Here is a 25,384-nt window from a genome sequence, read left to right on the forward strand (position 1 = left end):
CCCGTGTCCCCTGCATTGGCAGGCAGATTCTCAACCACTGCGCCACCAGGGAAGCCCCCTGCCTATTTTTAATTGAGTTAATTTCTCAGTATTGAGTTATGAGTTCTTTATATATTCCAAATACAAGCTTTTTATTAGATACATGTTTTGCATTATTTATTTTTCTTGTAAATAGCTTGCCCTTTCTTTTTTTTTTTTTTTTTTTAAAGAGTAGGCAGCTTTAATTTTGATATACATTCGGCCCTCTCTATTTACAGGTTTTGTGTCTGCAGATTCAACCAACTGCAGGTGTAAAATATTGAAAAACAATTCTGGGAAGTTCCAAAAAGCAAAATTTGAATTTGCTGGGCACAGGAGACTATTTACATAGCATTTACATTGTATTAGGTATTATAAGTAATCTAGAGATGATTTACAGTATATGGGAGGATGTGTGTAGCTTATATGCAAATACTGTGCTATTTTATATAAGGGACCTGAGCATCCTCAGATTTTGGTATCCAGGGGTCCTGGAAGCAATCCCCTGCAAGAAAGTGACTTCTTTTCGATGTTACCCACTAAATAACTCATAAAAGTCACCAAAACTCTTGACATTAAATCTCACAGAAGTTGCCATCTTACTTGCTCCCTCCGTGGGCAGCCTTAGACAGTGCTGACCACTTCTTCCTCTTATAAACAACCTCTCCCTCTTGTCTCTGGGAGATCATTCTCCCCGCCTACGTCTTGTTCTTTTTCCAGTACTTCTCAGTCTTCTTCACTGGGCTAACGAGCCTCCAGGTTCAGGCTTAGGCCCTGGGCTCTTTGTTCCACACTTTCCCGAGGAAATCTTTTTCATGTCTATGATTTGAGTTCCTACCTGATGACTCTCCACTCTTTCCTCAGAATGAAGTCTGCCCAGAGCTGTCTTCTAAGTGCTAGTACCACTTACCCAATGGCTACATTCCCACTTACACCTCAACCTCAGGATGTCAAAAACTTTTAGCTTGTCTTCTTCTCTTAGACTTGCTCTTCCTCAGCTGGTCTCTCCCTCAACTGACATCCTCACCCTCTACATCTTGAGGACACTTTAGGGAGATAAACAAAGGTGTTCCCTAAGTTGTGTGATGCTTACCTAACTCACCTTGGTGGTACTGGAAAAACCACACTAAACCATTTAAGCTCAGGAGATGTTTCATTAATACCTTGGGTCACATTGAAGGTCTACACAGATTGGTGAGTGCTTGGAGAGGAAGCAAAGAATATATCACAGTAATATCATGTGGAAAAAACATGGGGAAAGAAAGATATTGATCAGACTTTGGAGGAACAGTGAACTGTACACCCAGCTGTGCTGGCATAGAGAAATTCATGTGGGCAAGTCCCAACTGAAAGGCACAGATCATGGAAAAAACAAGACCATATCACAAGATGACAGCATCTTTTTTTTCTCTTTTAAGAGTGAGATGACTAACGTCTGGATATTATGAACAGAATTACCCCTCAGGGTAATTCAGATGTAGCTAGGCAGGTTTAACTGCCTACATTAGCTGGCTTTGAACACTTGGTTTTTTAGTGAGTCTAGATTGTGACACACTTTGGTGAAATAAAAGCTTTGTGGTAGCACTCTCAAGAATTAACAGATATTGGGGCTTCCCTGGTGGCGCAGTGGTTAAGAATCCGCCTGCCAATGCAGGGGACACGGGTTCGAGCCCTGGTCTGGGAAGATCCCACATGCCGCGGAGCAACTAGGCCCGTGAGCCACAACTACTGAGCCTGCGCGTCTGGAGCCTGTGCTCCGCAACAAGAGAGGCCATGATGGTGAGAGGCCCGCGCACCGTGATGAAGAGTGGCCCCCGCTCGCCGCAACTGGAGAAAGCCCTCGCACAGAAACGAAGACCCAACACAGCCAAAAACAAATAAATAAAATAAAGAATTATTAAAAATATAAATAAAAAAAAAAGAATTAACAGATATTAATAAACATCCATTTGCCCAGGACTGGCCCTTTTTCCATCTTTGGTTTGAAGATATGGTATCATTTTTTATCCAAAGCACTCCTTACTCATTAATATTGATTTCAGCATTAAATTTTTTAAATTAGGTTGCCCTTTGAGGATTATCGTCATTGATCACATGTGAAGATTCATAGACTGGCCATTGTCTTCTCAAGGAATGGAAAATTCCTTGAGAAGGAATTAATTCTTTCTGGCACAATCCCAGCAGGGTCTGCCTTCGGACAGTGGCCACGTTTGGCTCTGGAAAAGCTCACCTCCTCAACCCCAAACGGAGATGGACCCAGGCGAAAGCAAGACTTCTCTTCTATCGGCAGTGCATTCTGGAACAGACTGTATCAGGCACCTTATCTGCAAATTACTCCTCACTGGAGATTGTTGGTTTTGCATTGAAGCCTCAAAGTCTAATAGAACCTTCTATAGAGATGGAAATGTTTTATTTTTGAACTGCAGTATACAGCGAGGTAGCCTTTGTCCACACGTGGCTGTCAAGCACTTGAAATGTGGTTGGTGTGACTGAGAAACTGAATGTTTAATTTTACTTAATTCCAATTTAAAATAACCGCACATGGCTAAAGACTACCACATGGGACAGTTCAGCACCAGAGCACCTTTTTTTAGTAGTTACAAGTGATTTTGTGGAATGAAATCTTGGGAAATTCCTCTTGAGGAAAATTTTACATTTTTACGCTCACTGGTGCAAACATAAGAGGAAGTTTCCAGGCAAAATCTTTTGATCGCCTGTGAGGAGTTCGTTGTCCTGACTTAGGCAGTGTTTGACAGAGGGTCTGAAGTGCAGAGGGATATATAGGATTAAATGTCTAAAACTCCTTACTCTGGTACTCTTGACAGACTCTTCATAGTGTTTCCCAGGCACCAGAAATTGTCATGAAAGTTGGGTAAATAAGTGAAAGATTCCACTTCTCTTCTAGTGAAGACTTGACTCAGGATATTGGCAACTAGATAATAGCAGTATTTTGATTTTTGTCCCAGTATTCAATAACTAACAGAGAAAACATTAGTTAGTCGTTTTTTTTAGCTTCCTTCCAAAATGACCTTTCAAGTGATTTACTGCATTATTTATTGTTTGTTTGTTTGTTTATATTTTTTTCATATTCCTTTCCATTATGGTTTATTACATGATATTGAATATAGTTCCCTGTGCTCTACAACAGGACCTTGTTGTTTATCCATTCTATATATAATAGTTTGCATCCCAAACTCCCACTCCATCCCTCCCTTGCCCCCCTCCCATTTGTCAACTGCAAATCTGTTCTCTATGTCTGTGAGTCTGTTTCTGTTTTGTAAATATGTTAATTTGTGTCATATTTTAGATTCCACGTATAGGTGATATCATATGGTATTTGTCTTTCTCTGGCTTACTTCACTTAGTATGATAACCTCTAGGTCCATCTATGTAACTGCAAATGGAAAGGATTATTTCATCCTTTTTTAAGGCTGAGTAATATTCCATTGGATTTACTGGAATATTTAAATACTACAACTTAAAATGAATAAATAAAGAATTTAAACAAGGGAAAATGGATCCCTCACATGGGCTTTCTTTCATGGGTAAAGTGTGAGTCAGACAGTTGACTTGGGCAAACATTTCTGTGTCACTGTTTCCAGGTCGGTGTTCCAGTTGCCCTGACACACTCCCATTCTCACCTCATTCCTCTCTGTGGTCAAGGACAGTATGGATGAGGCAGCGGTCACCACCCTGTGTGGCTTAGTGCTGCCAACTGCCCCTGTGGACCAGACCCTGCTTTAATATTTGAATTGACCTGCCAAGTGCTGGTCACTATAGGCCAATGAGGACCTTCGGCTCAGGTAGAAGGTGCTGGATCAATTTTCCAAACCTTAGTAAGTGCATCAACAATCTAAAACAGAGGCAAAATGAAAGCAATAAAAGACAAATTGTGACCAAGTCACACTAAATTCAAATTTTATCTCAAAATTTGTTTCTAGTAGTATCTTTCAGTTGGGAACAACATTTAAACAAAGATAGGAACTGAATGGGAGTTTGGATCACTTGAGGTTGAAGGAAACAGGATGAACATACAGTTTTCCTAGCTAAGGAATAAAAAATAATCTCAACAACAAACTGCCCATTGTAATCCCCAACCTTGAGTTTTTTAGAGGCAGCTGCATAAGGGAATACAACAAACACCTGTTTGCTTTTCTTATTTGGCAAGTAGATGTTAAAGAATGTAAACCAGAGGACTTTTCAAACATTTGATATGATATTTGTGTCTTTCTGGATACATTCTCAGATATAGGGCAGAACCAGCATCTTCCCATGCAGATAAATATTGGTAATAAATACTGAATATTTCTTTATCTTCTCCTGTACAAGGAATGTGTCTATTCCTTTTTCTTTTCTTTTCTTTTTTTTTTTTTGAGCAGTGATAAAATTTTCTCACAAGATTTCTGATTTAGTGCATTCCATTCTGGCTTCAAGGGAGCTGGCTTGCCTTGTATGACAAAACTGACTTCTTAGAGTGTTCTTTTTTGTTGTCATTTTGTATGTTTTTGTTGATTTAATTTAAATGCTATTTGCATCAGTGTGTTGAAACTTGTTAAGGTTACTCAGGTTTACATCGAATGCCATTTTTTTACCTGTGTAATGTTAGGTGAGATGTAATTTAGGTAATAGCTTTGTCTTTTGAGTTTGTAAATCGGGTAATATAATAGATACCTGACAGAATTTTTGTGCATTTTAAAGGAATTAAGGTTATAACAGGGCCTAGTTCATACCAATTACTCAATAGATTTATAAAAGTTAGCTTTTTTCTCAACATTTGCTCCCATCCACCCTGGCTGGCCAATTTCACTAACAGCATTCCATGGCCATTGTTTTGTGTCAAATCAAGTTTTGCCTTTATGCCCCAAATCCATCATTTCTTTTCTATTTCTTATTCATACTATCAGATCTAATTCTTTTACGTCCTCTATCACATAGACTCCAGAAATCCTATCGTGCCCCTCCCTCCCCCACTGCACATGGCAAATTCTAACCGAAATAGTTGGGATTGGATGTGAATAATGTTCCACGTCTATCAAATTAGTTGCTTTGCAAGTAACTACTTAGGACTTGATGTTACATAAAATGTTCTTGATGTTCTCCTAATAGGTATGAATATTCTGAGCAGTTTAACAGTTTAACTATGGCTGACTGTTGACACTATGGAAACATATGTATGTATTTCAATATAGATAAGCAAATATGTACATATATATAATTAAATTGATGGTGAAAAAAACGATATAGAAATTATTTCTCCCATCAGGAAATCAGGGATTTCTTCTGCTTTCTATAAATGTGTATATATATATATATATATATATATATATATATAAAATATGTAATGATAATATATTTTAACAATAAATATGTATAATATATATGGTATATATGTATATTGTTTTTCAATGATTCACAGTTCTAAAGCATACACTGTCATAAATATTGAACAGCAGCAACCCTTGATCATTTTGAATGTTGGTTTTGTCATTTGGGGAAATGAATGGTTAAGTAGTTGGTTAAGCTGTCAGACAGGACATCTGTGACTGTTTGATGAAACCTGAATGGATCAAGTGCAGAAGTTCAAGGTTAAAAGTGTTGTATTATGGAAAGAATACTACTCCACTCTCAAGGAATATTTCAGAATATTGATTTACAAAGTAACCTCTTATTGTGAAGTCTCTCCTTCTGCAGGGGTCAAAATAAAAGTGAAGAATAGGCAGGTGCTTTTAAAATTATCTTGATTGACCTCTTTCCGGGAGCCCGGATTTGTGTCTGGACCACCCTGAACAGTTCCTCTGGAATTTACTGAATTCATTAGAAAAAAACAACACTCCTCACTTGGCATCAACTGGCCAGACACTCTGCTAGGCACTTTATATACATTATCTCTGATACAGTAGCTTCAACTGACAATCACTGGTTTAGAATTCCTATTTATCTGTATAAATTATTAAAACAAACATTTCCAAATTTACATTTTAATTAGATTTGCATTTCAAAAATGCAAACTCCTGAAGTGAATGTGTCTTATTTTCTCAGATAGTATTAACAAATATTCATGAACAAATAGGTTATTCCGGTATTTTTTTCAAATTCACGAATTCACGCTTTTGTGAATACACAGCTGTCTTGTGAAGAAACCAAAGTAATATTTTATATGTTTGCTCTGTAGTTCAATTCAAAATTCTAAATATGAATATAAACTAACAAAACCAAACTTCAAAAAGGGACAGAGAGGAGTTTTATGAGTTTAGATCACTTACTTCATCGTATTTACCTTATTTCCCTTCATTATTCAATACCTTACTCAATATAGCTGTAATAACTAATCTCCACTTAATGACTGTTTTTTTTAGTTTAACTTTAATGGCATATAAGAAATTTGGTATAGAGAGATATTAACTGCTCTGAAATCTGAATAATTTATTAAGGTTTAATTTTTAAAACCTGCGTAAATTAAAACTGCATAGGGTTTGAAATACATAGTACTAGATGTAGGCAGAGTTTCACGTACAAAGGGCGTGAATTTGTATTTTTTTTGTTACTACCCTATGGAAGCTTCAAAATGCTTTCCTCAAATTAATAACAACAATATTTCTAGAAGTGTGACATTCCGATGAATGAAGCAACACTGTCGGTAAATGGTAACAACAAAACAACTCTTTTTTACCTATAGTCGTGTCTACAAATTCATTATATATTTTGAAGTTAATTATGTTCAGGATAATTTTAAAATAAAGACAACAAACATATATTGATGTCCTAAATGTAATACATTTTAATAAAACTGAAAGAATGAAATAGCTATTTTCTCAAGGAGCATATTTTAGTCTGCTTTACAGATGAAACATGTTATGTTTGCCAGTTTTGATTTTACACTATTTGCCAATAGTATTCTTACTGCTGAGCATATACAGGTTGAGACAAGTAACATATTTCAGAACTTATCCTAATTTTAAAAGCAGAAATATTAGTCACAGGTAATTTTTGAGAGAGAGGCTCAGTCTTGTGCCTCTCTATAGATTTGTAGGCAATTACCTATTTTAGAATAAAGCAATTCAGCATTTCGCTCAGACTCATGAATGGTTATACTCTGATGTCATAGGTCAAGTTCTTCCAGCAGTAGATGCTTTCTTGGGGCACCTCTCCTGTGAGGAGTGAGAGATACAGGGTTGGGCAAAGGGAAAAGTTGAGCCCTGATGCAGTCACAATGGAGACTTCAGTCTATCCTAGATTCTGTGAGGAGCTTTAGAGCTGAAATAGAGCTTCAGTCTCCCTGCCTTGAGGCAAGGGGAAGGAGCCACTAATTAAACCCTTGCATGAATCTGTCATTGCATGGGGCTACCAGCCCCTCCACTCGGGAGGAAGTTTGACCTTGGGTGAGGCAGCTCCCTTTGACCTCTTCAGTGCTTAGGGGTCCCCCAGCAGTTGGGGGAGGGTGTCCCTCCGTCCAGAAGGGGGCTGTGGGGAGCACACCACAGCCTCCAGTACACCTGGGTTTGCCTAGCCAGTGGCCAAAGCCTATGCGGTCACATGTTCTCTCTTTTCCAACTATCTTTTACATTTCTCTCTTCAAATAGGTTGGAAAGGATGAACTCAAATAATATCCCCCCAGCTTTAAAGCTTTAAAGCTTCCCCCCAGCTTTATGACTCTTCTTTGATGTTTTTAATCCCTTAGGTAGGGAACCCCAGTTGTAACACTGAGAGAGGGCCCTGAACTGTGTGTATAATGAAATGTAAATGAAATACAGATCTCAGAGGAAGAGAGGTAGGAATTAACTTTCCCTAGCAATAGAATCAACGTATTTCTTATTCTTTGTTCCTCTCATTGTGGTGGATTAAAAAAAAAGAAGGTTGAGCTTTTCCAGAACCTCTTTGGATATTCTGAACCAGAGGGGACTTATAAATGAAATAATTCCAGAATATGTTCCTGCTAAATTGCATTCTTGGAATTATAAGAATGGAATGTCTCTGTGGAAGCAACATAAACAACTAAAGAGTTTATCAACTTATTTTTTCTCTCCATGGTATTATGTTAGCCATTAGCTGATTTCTGAGATTTTAGGGTCAAACAAGGTAATGGATATATATGAATGAATATCTTTTGCAAAGCATGACCTGTGACACAGATAATAAATATTTAAAATGATTTATTTAAAGCTCACTATTACTTGTGGACAGGTTAAACCACACCACTGATTTCAACCAAAACTTATTTTACTTCTGAGTTTTCTAAAGAGGCGCCAACCAAAATTTTATTTTGGTTCTTTAACTTTTCATCAAAAGAGAAATTGGAAAAAAAAAAAAAAAAAAAAGAGCGAGCGAGAGAGAAATTGGTAGCAATACTAAATTCATGACAGGTCTATCACCAAAGTTTTATGAATGCCCTCTCTAAGAAAGTATACCACCAGGTGAACAATAAAATAAGTTTATGGTGTCCTCTGGTGAATGGAGACTTATTATATTTTGCTTTTATCTCTGTTTTAACATTGGCCCTCTGTTTCCTGACTCATACTACTTTTTATTTCATTGGTTTGCTGTTTCAAACTGGCTGTTGTTGGCCTTGTAGCTGGTGAAGAACATTTCAAGAGGGAAGTAAAAAGTGGGAAAAAAATACTGTTTTTGTTAATTTGGCTCCATATGATTAGCCAATCAGAAGAGCCAGGAGAGCTAATGGTTTTTTTGGCATGGTTAATTAAATCCTGTGCTGATGGCTTCTGTTTTAGGTATTAAGTCACCCACCTTGTTAGTAGATACTCTGCTCCAATAGCATTGGATTTAGCAGTGGAGAATCATTTTTTAAATGTTGACCTTTGTTCAGGTAACTGATGAAGGGCAAGATGATGGTCTGTGGGCAATTGACGAGAACTTATCGTGAGATTTGTAAAGATAATTTGTATGGGATCTCACTCTACTTTGTTTTAAAAACAAGATGGCAGGCAAGGAAGTGACACAGACAGGAGCCTTTCTTCACTTTTCTTTTTTTTTTTGTCCTTTTTAAAAATTATTATTATTATTTTTATTGGAGTATAATTGCTTCACAATGTTCTGTTAGTTTCTGATGCACAACGAGGTGAATCAGCTCTATGTATACATATATCCCCTCCCTCTTGGACCTCGCTTCCACCCCCACCATCCCACCCATCTAGGTCATCACACAGCACTGAGCTGAGAGCTCCCTGTGCTATTTAGCAGGTTCCCACTAGCTATCTACTTTACACATGGCAGTGTATATAAGTCAATCCTAATCTCCCAATGTTTCCACCCTCCCCTTTCCCCCCTGTGTCCACATATCTGTTCTCATCAGATATCATATCTGTTCTCATCAGAAACGCATCATATCTATGTCTGCGTTTCTATTCCTGCCCTGCAAATAGGTTCATGTGTACCATTTTTCTAGATTCCACATATATGCATTAATATACGATATTTGTTTATCTCTTTCTGACTTACTTCACTCTGTGTGACAGACTCTAGGTCCATCCACATCTCTACAAATGAACCAGTTTCATTCCTTTTTATGGCTGAGTAATATAACATTGTATATATGTACCACATCTTCTTTATCCATTCATCTGTTGATGGACATTTAAGTTGCTTCCATGTCCTGGCTATTGTAAATAGAGCTGCAATGAACACTGAGGTACATGGGTCTTTTTGAATTATGGTTTTCTCAGGGTATATGCCCAGTAGTGGGATTGCTGGGTCATATGGTAGCTCTATTTTTAGTTTTTTAAGGAATGTAAAATGGCTGTATCAATTTACGTTCCCACCAACAGTGCAGGAGGGTTCCCTTTTCTCCACACCCTCTGCAGCATTTATTTTTTGTAGATTTTTTGATGATGGCCATTCTGACCAGTGTGAGGTGATACCTCATTGTAGTTTTGATTTGCATTTCTCTAATAATTAGTGATGTTGAGCATCTTTTCATGTGCCTCTTGGCCATCTGTATGTCTTCTTTGGAGAAATGTCTGTTTAGGTCTTCTGCCCATTTTTGGATTGGGTTGTTTGTTTTTTTGATATTAAGTTCCATGAGCTGTTTGTATATTTTAGGGATTAATCCTTTGTCCATTGCTTCCTTTACAAATATTTTCTCCCATTCTGAGGGTTGTCTTTTTGTCTTGTTTATGGTTTCCTTTGCTGTGCAAAAGCTTTGAAGTTTCATTAGGTCCCATTTGTTTATTTTTGTTTTTATTTTCATTACTCTAGGAGGTGGGTCAAAAAAGATCTTGCTGTGGTTTATGTCAAAGAATGTTTTTCCTATGTTTTCCTCTAAGAGTTTTATAGTGTCCAGTCTTAAATTTAGGTCTTTAATCCATACTGAGTTTATTTTTGTGTATGGTGTTAGGAAGTGTTCTAATTTCATTCTTTTACATGTAGCTGTCCAGTTTTCCCAGCACCACTTATTGAACAGGCTTTCTTTTCTCCATGGTATATTCTTGCCTCCTTTGTCATAGATCAGGTGACTATAAGTGTGTGGGTTTATCTCTGGGCTTTCTATCCTGTTCCATTGATCTATATTTCTGTTTTTGTGCCAGTACCATCCTGTCTTGATATCTGTAGCTTTGTAGTATAATCTGAAGTGAGGGAGCCTCCAGATCCATTTTCCTTTCTCAAGATTGCTTTGGCTATTCGGGGTCTTTTGTGTTTCCATACAAATTGTAAAAACTTTAGTTGTAATTCTGTGAAGAATGCCATTGGTAATTTGATAGGAAATGCATTGAATCTGTAGAATGCTTTGGGTAGTATAGTCATTTTCACAATATTGATTCTTCCAATCCAAGAACATGGTATATTTCTCCATCTGTTTGTGTCATCTTTGAGTTCTTTCATTAGTGTTTTATGGTTTCCTGAGTACAAGTCTTTTGCCTCCTTAGGTAGGTTTATTTCTAGGTATTTTATTCTTTTTGTTGCGTTGGCAAATGGGATTGTTTCCTTAATTTCTCTTTCTGATCTTTTGTTGTTAGTGTATAGGAATGCAACTTTTTCAAATACATTGATTAGGTCTATTAGTTTCCTGGTGGCATTTTTAGGATTTTCTATGTATAATATGTCATCTGCAAACAGTGACAGATTTACTTCTTCTTTTCCAATTTGTATTCCTTTTATTCCTTTTTCTTCTCTGATTGCCGTGGTTAGGACTTCCAATACTTTGTTGAATAATAGTGGTGAGAGTGAACATCCTTGTCTTGTTCCTTATCTTAAAGGAAATGCTTTCAGTTTTTCACCATTGAGAATAATGTTTGCTGTGTGTCTGTCATATACGGCCTTTATTATATTGAGGTAGATTACCTCTATGCCCACTTTCTGGAGAGTTTTTATCATAACTGGGTGTTGAATTTTGTCAAAACTTTTTCTGCATCTATTGAGATGATCATATGGTTTTTATTCTTTAATTTGTTAATATTGGTGTATCACATTGATTGATTTGAGTATACTGAAGAATCCTTGCATTCCTGGGATAAATCCCACTTGATCATGGTACATGATCCTTTTAATGTGCTGTTGGATTCTGTTTGCTAGTATTTTGTTGAGAATTTTTGCATTTATGTTCATCAGTTATATTGGTCTATAATTTTCTCTTTTTTGTGATATCTTTGTCTGGTTTTGGCATCAGGGTGATGGTGGTCTCATAGAATGAGGTTGGGAGTGTTCCTCTGCAATTTTTTGGAAGAGTTTGAGAAGGATAGGTGTTAGCTCTTCTTTAAATGTTTGATAGAATTCGCCTGTGAAGCCATCTGGTCTTGTACTTCTGTTTGTTGAAGATTTTAAATTACAGTTTCAATTTCATTACTTGTGATTGTTCTGTTTATATTTTCTAATTCTTCCTGGTTCAGTCTTGGAAAGTTGTACCTTTCCAAGAATTTGTCCATTTCTTCCAGGTTGTCCATTTTATTGGCATATAGTTGCTTGTAGTAGTCTCTTATGATCCTTTGTATTTTTGTGGTGTCAGTTGTAATTTCTCCTTTTCTCCTTTTTCATTTCTAATTTTGTTGATTTCAGTCCTTTCCCTTTTTTTCTTGATGCGTCTGGCTAAAGTTTTATCAATTTTGTTTATCTTTTCAGAGAACCAACTTTTAGTTTTATTGATCTTTGCTTTTGTTTTCTTCATTTCTATGTCAGTTATTTCTCCTCTGATCTTTATGATTTCTTTCCTAATACTAACTTCGGGGTTTTTTGTTGTTGTTCTCCTTCTTCTTTCTCTAGTTCCCTTAGGTGTAAGGTTAGATCGTTTATTTGAGATTTTTCTTGTTCTTGATGTGAGATTGAATTGCTATAAACTTCCCTCTTAGAACTGCTTTTGCTGCATCCCATAGGTTTTGGGTTATTGTGTTTTCATTGTCATTTGTCTCTAGGTTTTTTTAAATTTCTTCTTTGATTTCTTCAGTGATCTCTTGGTTATTTAGCAGTGCACTGTTTAGCCTCCATGTGTTTGTGCTTTTTACAGTTTTTTTCCTATAATTGATTTCTAATCTCATAGCATTGTGGCCGGAAACGATGCTCGATACGATTTCAATTTTCTTAAATTTTCCAAGGCTTGATTTGTGACCCAAGATGTGATCTATCCTGGAGAATGTTCCATGTGCACTTGAGAAGAAAGTGTTTTCTGCCATTTTCCGGTGGAATGTCTTATAAACATCAGTTAAGTCTGTCTGGTCTATTGTGTCATTTAAAACTTGTGTTTCCTTATTTATTTTCTGTCGGGATGGTCTGTCCATTGGTGTAAGTGGAGTGTTAAAGTCCCCCACTATTATTGTGTTACTGTCAATTTCCCCTTTTATGACTTTTAGCATTTGCCTTATGTATTGAGGTGCTCCTATGTTGGGTGCATAAATATTTACAATTGTTATATCTTCTTCTTGGATTGATCCCCTGATCATTATATAGTGTCCTTCTTTGTCTCTTGTAATAGTCTTTATTTTAAAGTCTATTTTGTCTGACGTGAGAATTGCTACTCCAACTTTCTTTTGATTTCCATTTGCATGGAATATCTTTTTCCATCCATTCACCTTCAGTCTGCATGTGTCCCTAGGACTGAAGTGGGTCTTTTGTAGACAGCATATATACAGGTCTTGTTTTTATATGCATTCAGCCAGTCTATGTGTTTTGGTTGGAGCATTTAATCCATTTACATTCAAGGCAATTATTGATGTGTGTGTTCCTATTCCCATTTTCTTAATTGTTTTGGGTTTGTTTCTGTGGGTCTTTTTCTTCTCTTGTATTTCCCACCTAGAGAAGTTCCTTTAGCATTTGTTGTAAAGCTGGTTTGGTGGTGCTGAATTCTCTTAGCTTTTGCTTGTCTGTAAAGCTTTTGATTTCTCCATTGAATCTTAATGAGATCCTGCTGGGTAGAGTAATCTTGGTTGTAGGTTTTCCCCTTTCATCACTTTAAATATATCCTGCCACTGCCTTCGGGCCTGCAGAGTTTCTGCTGAAAAATCATCTGAAAACCTTATGGGAATTCCCTTGTATATTATTTGTTGCTTTTCCCTTGCTGCTTTTAATATTTTTTCTTTGAATTTAATTTTTGTTAGTTTGAGTAATATGTGTCTTCGAGTGTTTCTACTAAGGTTTATCCTGTATGGGACTCTCTGTGCTTCCTGGACTTGGGTGGCTGTTTCCTTTCCCATGTTAGGGAAGTTTTTGACTATAATTTCTTCAAATATTTTCTCAGACACTTTCTCTATCTCTTATTCTTCTGGCGCCCCTATAATTCGAACGTTGGTGCATTTAATGCAGTCCCAGAAGTCTCTGAGACTGTCCTCAATTCTTTTCATTCTTTTTTCTTTATTCTGCTCCATGGCAGTTATTTCCACTATTTTATTTTCCAGCTCACTTATCCTTTCTTCTGCCTCAGTTATTCTGCTATTGATTCCTTCTAGAGTATTTTTAATTTCAGTTATTGTGTTGTTCATCACTGTTTGCTTGTTCTTAAATTCTTCTAGGTCCTTGTTAAACATTTCTTTTATTTTCTCCATTCTGTTTCTGAGATTTTACATCATCCTTACTATCATTACTCTGAATTCTTCTTCAGGTAGGTTGCCTATTTCCTCTTCATTTATTTGGTCTTGTAGGTTTTTACCTTGTTCCTTCATCTGTAATATATTTTTTTGTCATCTCATTTTTGTTTTGGATGGGTGGGGCTGTGTTCCTGTCTTGCTGGTTGTTTGGCCTGAGGCTTCCAGCATTGGAGTTTGCAGGTAGTTGGGTAGAGCCAGGTCTTGTTGCTGAGATGAGGACCTCTAGGAGGCCTCACTCCGATTAATATTCCCTGGGATCTGAGGTTCTCTGTTAGTCCAGCGGTTTGGACTCAGAGCTCCCACCACAGGAGCTCGGGCCCAACCCCCAGCCTGGGAACCAAGATTGCGCAAGCCAGGTGGCACAGCCAAAGAAAAAAAGGAATAGAACAATAACAAAGAATAAAAGTAAAATAAAATTAGAAAAATAAAAAATATATTATAAAAAATAAATGTATAAATGAAACAACAACAAGGTAGAAGAGAACCACAATAGCAAAAAAAAAAAAAAAAAGGCTGGAAAAGGCCTTGGCTGTGGGAAGTGGAGTTTAGGCAGGGGCAGGGCCTAGGCAGGGTGGGGGCTAGGCGAGGGCGGGGCTTAGGTGGAGCAGGGCTTAGGTGGGGGGCAGACCTAGGCTCAGGACCCAAGCAGCCAGAAAAGGCCCTGGGGGTGTGGGGGGCAGGGCTTAGGCTCAGCACCACACAGCTGGAGGGGGCCTCGGTGTGTGGAGGTTTAGTCCAGGACCCGAGTGGGCAGAGGAAATGCTGGCCATGTTCCCTTCTGATCCTCCGATACCCGGAACATCTCTCCATGTCCCTCTGATCCCCTCGTAGTGAGTGGGCCCCTCCCCTCCCCCAGCTGCCCCTCAGGTGTGTTGGTCCCGTCCCGCCTCTACTTCTCCTCCCCTCTCACTCCGCTCCACAACCTACCCACTCATCGGGGGTTCCCCCTGTCCCCTTAGGTGTCTGAGGCCCTGCACCAGCACCTGGTAGGTGCCCTAGTTGTCAGGAGATGCAAACTTCGCATCCTACTACTCTGCCATCTTCTCTTTTCTGTCTCCTAGAATTCTTTTCCATGAGAAAGGAATAATTCTAGTGCATTTTGTTTTCCTCATGCTTCTTGGATTCTCACCAGCAGGTTTTTACAGTCCGTTGCTTGCCTCTCAGATTAGAAGAATGCTGGCATATTTTAACAGTTTCCTAGGATTCAAACAGCCTTTAATTAACAGCCAATTGATGTTTTGGAACGTTACCAAAGTATGAGAGACATAACAGGGAGATGGGCTCCTTTCAGCTTCTGAATGCAGTGGAATCCTAGAACAGGGGGCAGAGGTGGGAGTCCCTTGCAAACAGCCTGTGCCCACTGGTATGCAAAGGAGCTGTGTGTGTTGCCATAATATTCCATTCCCTGCTCATTGGTGACCTTCTAAATTCCACCTATTCATGACTGGGAAGGAAGGGGGCAGCTAGTCTTGAATGTTTAAAGCCACAGGGGTGCTAAATAGCTCAGGGATCACATGATATGTAGCTGGATTTGCTGGTTTTAACCCTCCAGTTGCCAGGGAAGTAAGGTACAGCTGCCTGCATTTGCGGTTAAGTTTCTTTTCTGTGCCAGGTTCATGTCATCTTGCTGCCAGAGTTTTGGATGCGGTGGAAAAGAGCAGTTCTGCAAAAGAATCCCTCAGACTGCATGCATATTTTGAGCAGGAGTTCGTTTTCAAAGAGGGCTGGGGGAACATTGGAGGGGTTTTCCCTTTGAATCAAGGGATGTTGCTTATAGATTTGTAGCTGACTCAATCCAGGGTTGTAGGCAGGAAAAGAAGGATGGATTGGGGAGTATGAAATGTTTGAAATGTTAACAATTCCTTACGTAACCAGATAGTTATAATCCAAGAGGGAAAAAGGAGCAGCTCAACTGGTTTTCTCTGCTTAATGGCACATCTGCTCGTTGGCCGGTTCCCAGCTGAGGTCAATACACTCCATGTCTTGTTTTTTCCAGTGACCCATAAAGCTGGCCTTTTGGTCTCAAAAGAGACCTTGGTGTTTGTGTGTTGTGTGTTTTATATGCACCATGTCCCTGATCGCTCCCTTTGTTCTCCTCTGTGCAGGTGGTACATGCCAGAGCCCCGCTCTCCCAGCCCTGGTCCGTCCACCAGCCCCTCCTTTGCAACCATCGCTGGATATTAAACCGTTTCTTCCCTTTCCTCTTGACACTGCGGCCGCAGTCAACCTCTTCCCCAATTTTAATGCGGTAAGTCCCACATCATCTGCATATGCCAGGGTGGTAGGCACTGGAAAACCTTAAGGGCCAGGAGTGAGCTGCTCACTACCTCTCATTTACTCTATGCTTTGTTCCATAGCTTGTCTGAAAGCACAACAAGGTTAGTTGTCTGCCTGGTTGTGTAAGGTCTCCAGAGCCAGGCTCCTTCAAAGGGAAAATGGAAAGAGATGTAATCTGATTAGGTTGATCATGAATTCATGTCTCCCTTTTCGTGTCTTTTTGGACAACACTAACCATTTTATTAGTTTCTTTTCCATGCCAAGTTCAATTTAATTGAAATTTAATGAATGTGTTAGCATTCAAATTCAAGTAGATGTCTAAAAACTTAAACATGTGTTTCTTCTCTCTGGGCCTTCTACTTTAATTTTCAAATCTGTTATTTCTTTTCTGATTTAATAAACAGGACCCTTATAATCACACGAGAGATACGTTCCATGTATACAGCACATTTTCCCTCTTAACTTAAAACAATGTAGGGTTCTGGTACCAAGAATTTTCATTTTTTTTTTCTTCCTGCTCAGGCACAGTTCCTCAACTTAAGTCTTTCTTAAATGACCTTGTTTTGGGGGCTTTGTCAACAGCCTTCTCAACAAAAGTTCAATACTTACTTACCCCTGTTTTCACTCTTAAGCATGTCTTTATAAGTGGACAGATTCCTCATATTTATCATCTTTTTTTGTACAAGCAGTGAGAATATTCCTAGGATGGAAATAGAAATAAGGGTTGAAAAGGTTAGAAGCCAGTAAGTGACATTTTTTTCTAATATCATCCGATTCAGCTTTCAACGGTTGTTATAATGCATGTCTGAGTTTATCAATGACAGGACATGTCAACACAACCAAGGTGAAGGGGATTAGGACGCAAGGTCTCTGAATGCCCAGTGAGCTAAATAAAACAGATTTCTTACTGCAATATCTTACCCCCATGACGGATTTTAAAAAAATCTGTCCACAATTAGATCCTTCTCCTTCAGGAGACAGAAGTGGGTCTTATTTATTTTAATCATGCTTTGTCATGGGGACTTTGGACCTGCCAAGGACATGGTACGGTTACATGCTAGCCTTTACTAAAGGACAGGGGAAAATCACAGTGATTTCTTTGCTTTTGGGAGCATGAAGGATTTGCCATAGGAATATTATTTTGAAATTGATGGAACCTAAATAGAGCAGCATAAAGATCATATTTCCAGAGTAGAGGTTTCTAATTCTAGGTATTTCAATAAGAGTAGAGGAAAAAATGGCTCAGAATCAAATTTCCTGATTCTTGAATGAACACAGTAAAGTCCCTGGGTTTCCTCTCTCTGAGCTCTTTGCCTGCTCCACTGTTAAGTGGCTTCTTGGCACCAGTTTTTTGCTTCCCGCCTCCCGGAGGTGATCCATCAGGGTGCTTTACCTGGCCTCTGAGACTGCTTGACCTCCTGTCACTCACGTCTCATATCAGCTTTAGAGAAGCTGAGGTACAATTCCTGGAAGGTTGTCAAAGGCTGGGTTTTAAACTTTTGATTTGCCCTTTGGGAAACATTAAAAGCAAAATGATTAATTTGATTGACAATGAGTATTATTTGTCATAAAACAAAGATGAGTGATATATTGAGCCGTAGGACGCTGAGCAAATGTCTTTATCCTCTTTGGTACTGTTTCCTCATCTTTAAAATAAAGGGAGTGGACCTGATAATCTCTTCCTTTGGGGTTATCCCGTTCAAAATAGTTGAGCTTTTGTGGGCAAAGACAGCATGGCATGGTGGTCAAGTTGGACTCTGAGGTAGACTGACTGGGTTCAAGTCCGAGCTGCTACTCACCATCATGATGACCTTGGGTGAGTCACATAATCCTTATGTATCTCGATATCTTTGTTTGTAAAATGGGACTAATAACCTACTTTGTAGGCTTGTGGTCATGATTATGTGGGTTAAATCATCTAGAACAGGGCTCAGCATTAACAATCACTGTTTTAATGACAGGTATTCTATTCATAAATAGCCTGTCAATCCTTCTTATTTTGAATTTGGAAGTTCATTGACTAACTGATTGCCAAAGTTTTACTTGATTCTTTTTCTTCTATGATCAATTTGGACTTGTGTTGTTATTCGTTCCATTTAAACCAAGAGACCCTCTGTTCCTCCACCTGTTGGTTATTTCCTTCTAGTGCTGGTCAAGCTGCAGCCAGTCATGGATTAAGCCATTCTTTGTTTCCAACTGAGTGGAATGGTTGCAAAGCCCCAAATCTGGTAGTTTGGGACTGAGAATTAGGATACAGAGCATCTCTTTAAGTAACAGCCTGAGTTCTTGATTTTGTAGCAGATGTGATTCTCAATCTACAAATTCAGGGTGTATTAAATGTAACATTTTATTGCTGTAAGTTGATTTTATTTCTGGCTCAAAAGCCCATTCCATGAGTCTGTAGGCAAGTGAAATTTAATTGTTTCAGGATGTGCTGAGGCTCTAGAATCTAACAGATTTTCCACCCAGCTTTTGGTGGGAGACTTCCTGTGTTCATCAAGTTATGTGTCCACATAGGCAATCATGGTATGATGAGCCCCTAGTGAGCATGGCCTTTTAGGCCCAAACTCTTGACTTTGGACACACAAACTGGTGAGGCTTTAGTGGTACCTCCTGCCTAGAAGTGCCACACTGCTATTACCTCTTTCCCACCCCACAATCTTCTTTCATCTGACCTTTTGAAACAAAGTCCATGGTGATCAGAAACTGTTTTCCTGTTATATTTCTTCTCTGAGGATATGAGTATAGAATGGTCTATTTGGGATGAAGTGTGGCAGAATGGTAAAGGAAAGAAATTTCAGTATATACATGTAACAAAATACATACGTGAATATCTGAGATTATTGTCCTTAAATAAGAGTATAAACCATTGGGTTCAGACGTTGAGTCAGGAAGAATCATGAAACATCTGTTTAAAAAAAACACACATAGTTAGGAGAGAAAGAAAAACAGATGTAGGATATGACCTGGGCTATGGATATATAAAAGGACATTCAATAAAATCATTAGGATCCCTTAATATACTTAAAGCCAACTTTTAAGGAATAGCAACAGAAGCCATTCCCTTGACCTTGGGATGTTGTATCTCTGGTTATTCCAATAGCTTTCAGACAAGAGAAATTTTCCTTTAATTCCTCATATACCCCTACTCTATCCTTCATTCTCTTCACTGGAGTTTCAGTGCTTAGGACCATTCTTATCTCAGTGATCCCATTCTGCGTGTGCATTTCTTGAAAGGAACCAATCCTGGAAAGAGGTAAATGGTATTTAGTAATGAAATATTTCTTCTCTAAGTAGTATGAGCTTGGTCCATTCAGTCAACTGCTAGTTATCAAGCATCTTCTATGTGCTAGGAATAGTGATAACGAAATTTATGTTATGACCTCTGCCATGAAATAATTTAGTTTATAAAGGAGAAGCTGACAAATAAAGAAATATTTGTAAATATGGGTGCCTTTATAGAGAATGATGTCTAGGATAGAATGGCTGCCCAAGGACAGGAGTGAAAGGCTATCCTTATGTTTGTCTTAGTGAGGGATTGATGAGAAAAATAGAAACTATTCTAGGCATGCTAACAGGAAGGGAATTAATAGAAGGATTTAGATGCTTAAAAAACATTTGGACGTGTTGGGCAAGCAAAGGTCAGGGAAGGCTGTTGCTGGCTCTTGGTTTTTCTACTTGCTTTCATGGAGTCGGGAAGTTGCAGAAATACAGGATGCCCAGTAATCCCAGTTACTTTCATCCAAATCCCATGATTTTGGATTTTTTTTTAAAAAGAGAACAATAGATTATAATCCATTGAATAAAATATGAATCCATGATTCCACACAGATATAATTAAACAGAGAGAAGGTAAAGCTTTTACTTCCAGTAGAATGCCTGTGAATAAATGTAGGAGGGAAAATGAAAATAAAAAATTGGCATTTGGCAAACATTAAAGTTATTCAGCCAAGGGACATATAAGGAACAGGATATTTACACAGTCTCCAGATATTTCCACACAAATACTTATTAATTACAAAGAAAAAAAGGAACTTTACAGTGGAGAAACCTAGCAGGCACCATCTTACTCAAATGATCAGTGTTATCATCTGTAGTTCGGCAAATAAAAATCATGTGCCACCCAGTAGGATACGATAAGACAACTTCACTAATGTGATATCTGAAAGATGTGTATCTCAAGTATTTAGTGGGCTCTTACGCTGAAAATTGCTGGCCGAGATCTGTGGGAACGTACACCTCAGGATTCCTGTCCTTAGGATGTAAAGGGGAGTACACAAGAGCGGAAGCAGTGCTGAGTTGCCAACAGAAGACTTGACATGATGCCAGAATGGAAAGGACTATTTAGCATCAGAAAAGCTAAAAGTTTCTGCAATCATGGGCAAGAAGCTAAGTCCGTTGGAGCCCCAGTGTCCTTTTCCGTAAAAGGATAGTGGCTAACTATCTCTTAGGTTTGTTATCAGAGAGGTAGCTGAGTTTTAAAATGCTGGAAATGGAAGCAGAGAATGGGCTTGGGTAAGACCTTGGGATATTGTTTAGATTGGAGCTAACCTGTAAAAAATGGCTATACTCCTTGACAATTTTCTCCAAAGGTCTCTGAACTGCCTTTTTGTTTTTCATGTCTCTAACATATTTTCTTCATATTCTGCTCAGTAGTCATGACAATAATGAACATTGAGAATGTCATTGAAAAGTACAAGTTTTGGAGGATATATTGATGGGAGCTGACAGTTTCTTGTTGGCATAAAGATTAAATGAGTAAGCTCGACCTAGTGCACCTGCATAAGCCAGATACTCAGCAAATATTGAGTCTTGTCTCTTCCAGAAGATTCACAAGGAAGTGTAAGGAGGTCATGCAGAGTGCAAAGAGGCAGAAAGGTGTGCAGATACAGGAGATGACTATTTTGCTTTTCAGTTTGCCCTGGCTAATATTCTTTAACAGTAAAAAAAAAAGTAAATTAGCCTAGAAATTTTGACTGTGCTGTTCCTCTGTGTAATATGACTTCATTGCCAGAGAGGGAGCAAATGGGGAGGAAGAAAGGGGGAAAAGAAAGAGGCTGAGAGAGAAAGAGAGATCAAATCCTAGCATCTGGCTCTGGTTCTTATTTTTCAAAAACACTGACCCTACAAGCAACCAGCCATATAAACTTGAATGTGGCATTAGTTTGGGTTCAGAAGTTTTATCGGTTGGTGGGGGGGGCAGGAAAGTGAACTTGATGTGTCTTATAGGAGTGCTTCTTATAATTAGGATGCATGTGAAGAATCAAGGGAATCGTGTTAAAATGCAAATTCTGATTTAGCAGTTCAGGGATAGGGCCTGAGATTTTGAACATATGTGGGTAGAGGGAGGGAAAGCCAGAAGAATGACTACATACACTGGACACTTCTTAAACACTTCTACAGAGTATCTCTTCATTCACTCAACAAATATTTATTGAGGGCCTGCTATGTGCTGGGCCCTTGGGATTCAACAGCAAAACTAACAGGCCAAGTCTCTGTCACTGTGGAACTTGCTTTTTGGTGTATGTGTGGTGGGGCGTTGGGGACATTTGAAGTTATTGGTAGCTGCAGGTCTACCCCAAGCATGATCCTCCTATGGTGTGCTTTAGCTCCCAGGAGCCTTCCTTATAGGGTGACATTGTTTAGGACTTTGGTCATAGGTGCCATTTATTGAATGCTTAGTATGGACCGTGTACCTGAAATCATCACTTGTATCCCAACTGGTTAAAAGCAAAATTTTGCTGTGAAATTTTTAAGCTTTTATGTGTGTCACCATCTCCAAACTGTTGGCGAGAAAAATACAGGAATGAGTTTTTCATTCGTTTATTCGTTCAGTGCTTTCTTCATTCTACATACTTTTGAGACCACTGGAATAATTCTATAGATTGAAAAATGTGCCTCCTAAAAATAGCTCCATCAAAAGTATCTGTTGTAAGGAGAGTACTAATAAATATAACGGAGAGGATGAGGAGGAAGAAGAGGTAATTCATCTCTTACTCACTGATGCACTCTCTGGGCATTTGTTAGGCACCAGCTATCTGTCTGACACTCTAGTAGACCTGGAAATACAAGAACAAGGTTGAAAAGAAGAAGAAGGAAGAGGAGCAGGGAAGGAGGAAGAGGAAGAACAAGAGGAGTGGGAGGAATCGTCTTTGTAACTATGGCATCAACCCAGTTGATTCAGCACTCTTTAAAATACTTTTCTATCAGCAGGTGATAAAGCATCTAGATATAAAAACACCACATTAGACAATAAGGTCTATGCAAGTATTAGACAATAAGGTCTATGCAAGCATGCGGTGAAATAGTTAAAACGTTCTATAAAGAACTCAGTAATTAAATCCGTAAATAAAGTCCTTTGAAAATAAGTGCTACCTGAGGCCAAGGGAAGGAGTGGTGACTTGGAGATGGCCAAGGAAAGTTATATGGTAAAAGTTAAGGTTTAATTTGGGATCTGTAATCAGTTCCATATTTATCTCTTTCATTAAGTTATAGAGCCTGGGATATCACAAAGACTCAATACACATGTCTTTTTTTTTTTTTTTTTGAATTGAAATGTAGTTGGTTTACAGTGTTGTGTTATTTTCTGGTGTACAGCAAAATGACTCATATATATATATATATGTATATATTCTTTTTCATATTCTTTTCCATTATGGCTTATTACAGGATATTGAATATAGTTCCCTGTGCTATACAGTAGGATCTTGTTTATCTATTTTATATATAGTAGTGTGTATCTGCTAATCCCAAACTCCTAATTTATCCCTCCTCCACCCCCTTTCCCCCTTGGTAACCATAAGTTTGTTTTCTATGTCTGTCAACACACCTTTCTTGAATGAATGAGTGGAGGGTAGATGGATGCATGATAGAAAGATAGAAAGATGATAGATAGATGATAGATAGATAGGAAAAATGCATGACAGATAACTAATAGAGGAGAAATAGTCATTACAGTTGTATCATATGAAACATAATTGGAGGAAATGTCTCAATGAAAATTTTAAAAATCTAAGTACTCACTGCTTCATACATTAGCTTATTTCTATTTAACTGAAGTCATTAATTTATGCAATTATTAAGAAATATAAGGGAACATAGCATCAAGCCATCCCCTTAATATGGATTTATAATTTTATGTTGGCTCATATATTTATTTACTCCCATTATATAAAAGGACAGTGATATAAAAATCCCAGTGATTGCCTATAGAATGTACTCTAAAATCAGTCCTTTGTATTTTTCACTAACTATTTCATGTGAGTCCAGAACGGCTGTCGCCATGAAAATGTTGGTGAGGCACTTTAGGACTCTAAAAGGACAAATTTAAATATGCTTAACATACAGAGATTATTCTACAGGTTAAACGTGCATTTATAATATTAGAGGTGAATGACAAAAATACAGAACTCAAAATAGAACATTTCAAATTCAACTTTTTGTTATCTTCGGATATATAGCCTTTAGGATCTTTATTTCCTCCATCTTTAAAATGGGAAGACTACCATATTTACTGGCGCATTTTGTCTCCTGTGTTTTCAAAAATTATTCTTGACTTTTGCTCGCCCCTGTGGCTCTGTACTTTGTCACCTGTTCCAGCTGTGGGGATGGCTCCCCTCCCTCAGCCAGGATTAGAGTTACAGAAACAGTGTTAATTACATCTCCATTTGTTTGGTTCAGAGAGATGTCAATTAAATTCAGTTTACACATCAATAACTTCCTACAAAGTTTTTACAACTGCTGCTGTCACTAAAATAGGTAGGGAGCCAAGGTGAAATTATGGGTAGAAAAATAAACCTGTCTTTCTTATCCACAACTGGTAGAAGGTGCGGAAATTTTGCAGGTGAAAAATACCATAGTAAATATGGTATTGATTGCTAAGTTCCTTGCCCTTTGAAGACAAGTGTAGCAGATTTCTAGCCAGTTCTGTGCTTTAAGTGCACCATATTTGTACAACAAAAGCATCTTAAGAAACATAGGGTTATTAAATCTTTCAGTATATGTCTTCATGCTGAAACAGGTATGTAAGCATGTTTGCTGAGCCCTACACCTTCCTGTGAACCAAAAATTGTAAAAGTCAAGCCTACTTATAAGGACCCTCAAACACAAAATGAATTAAATACAGGATATCTAGGCTTGAAAATAAAAGGCTAAACAATTGCACACCACACAGATATTTTTCTGTTTTAATGCTTGTGTACTCTTTGACCAGGTAACATATTTTTCTATCATTCAAAATGTGACCAAGTAACATATTTTCCTTTATTTCTGTGATGAGAACAAAAAACTTTCCCTTATTACTCTTCCTTTGCCACTCAGTTCTCTTTTCAGTGACAATCCGTGTGGTCATTGGCTTTTGTATCTATCCTTCCAGTGATATTTTGAGGTATGAGCGTGTCCCTCTCACTGAAGATTGAGGCATAATACACATTATGTACTTATTTTCCTTTTTCAGTCCATCTATCATAATAAGCCGAAGCTTTGCTTTTGCAAGAATATATATTGGACCTGTTTGCTTTCTTACTAACTGTGATCCTGGGCAACTAAGGGAACCTGAATAAGGGACTATCTAAGCTCCTAGCTTATTGTGGAATCCAGCAGCTCTTTGGGAAATTCCCTGCTCCACACTTACAGACATTTTAAAAATGAAAGAAACAGTTTAGAGTTAATTTGTGTCAGCTGCAAATCACTTATTTTACAGATAAGCCTAGAATGATGGAGAGATTTCCAGTTTCATGGCTCGTAAGTGGTAGAGCTAAGAGAAAACTGAGACCCCTGACTTCTGTTTCTCATGAGGCTGCTAAACATTGAATCATAGCATCAAGAGTTGAACTGTGTACCCCCAAATTTCCTAACCCACGGTGCTTTGGAAATGTGACCTTATTTGGAAATACGGTCGTCGAAGATGTCATTCGTTAAGATGAGGTCATTAGCGTGACCCTAATCCATTATGACTAGTATCCTTATAGAAAGGGGAAATCTGGACACAGAGACAGTTGTAGAGGGAAGATGATAAGAGAGACATGGGGAGAACACCTTCTACAACCCAAGAAGAGAGGCCTAGAACA

The 25,384-nt window shown here is 38.2% G+C and overlaps 1 protein-coding gene across 1 annotated transcript in view; it reads left to right on the forward strand.

Moving 5' to 3' along the window:
- Positions 1-16,277, forward strand: part of LOC309660304 (uncharacterized protein) — an 897,320-nt gene extending 881,043 nt beyond the window's left edge. Inside the window, exon 2 of the transcript XR_014263328.1 lies at positions 16,145-16,277. The gene's annotated coding sequence lies outside the window, so the exon portion shown is untranslated. The remainder of the gene's footprint in view (positions 1-16,144) is intronic.
- The last annotated feature ends 9,107 nt before the right edge of the window (positions 16,278-25,384 follow it).

This window comes from Balaenoptera physalus, assembly GCF_965194825.1.
Source record: "Balaenoptera physalus genome assembly, chromosome: 4".
Taxonomy (NCBI): domain Eukaryota; kingdom Metazoa; phylum Chordata; class Mammalia; order Artiodactyla; family Balaenopteridae; genus Balaenoptera; species Balaenoptera physalus.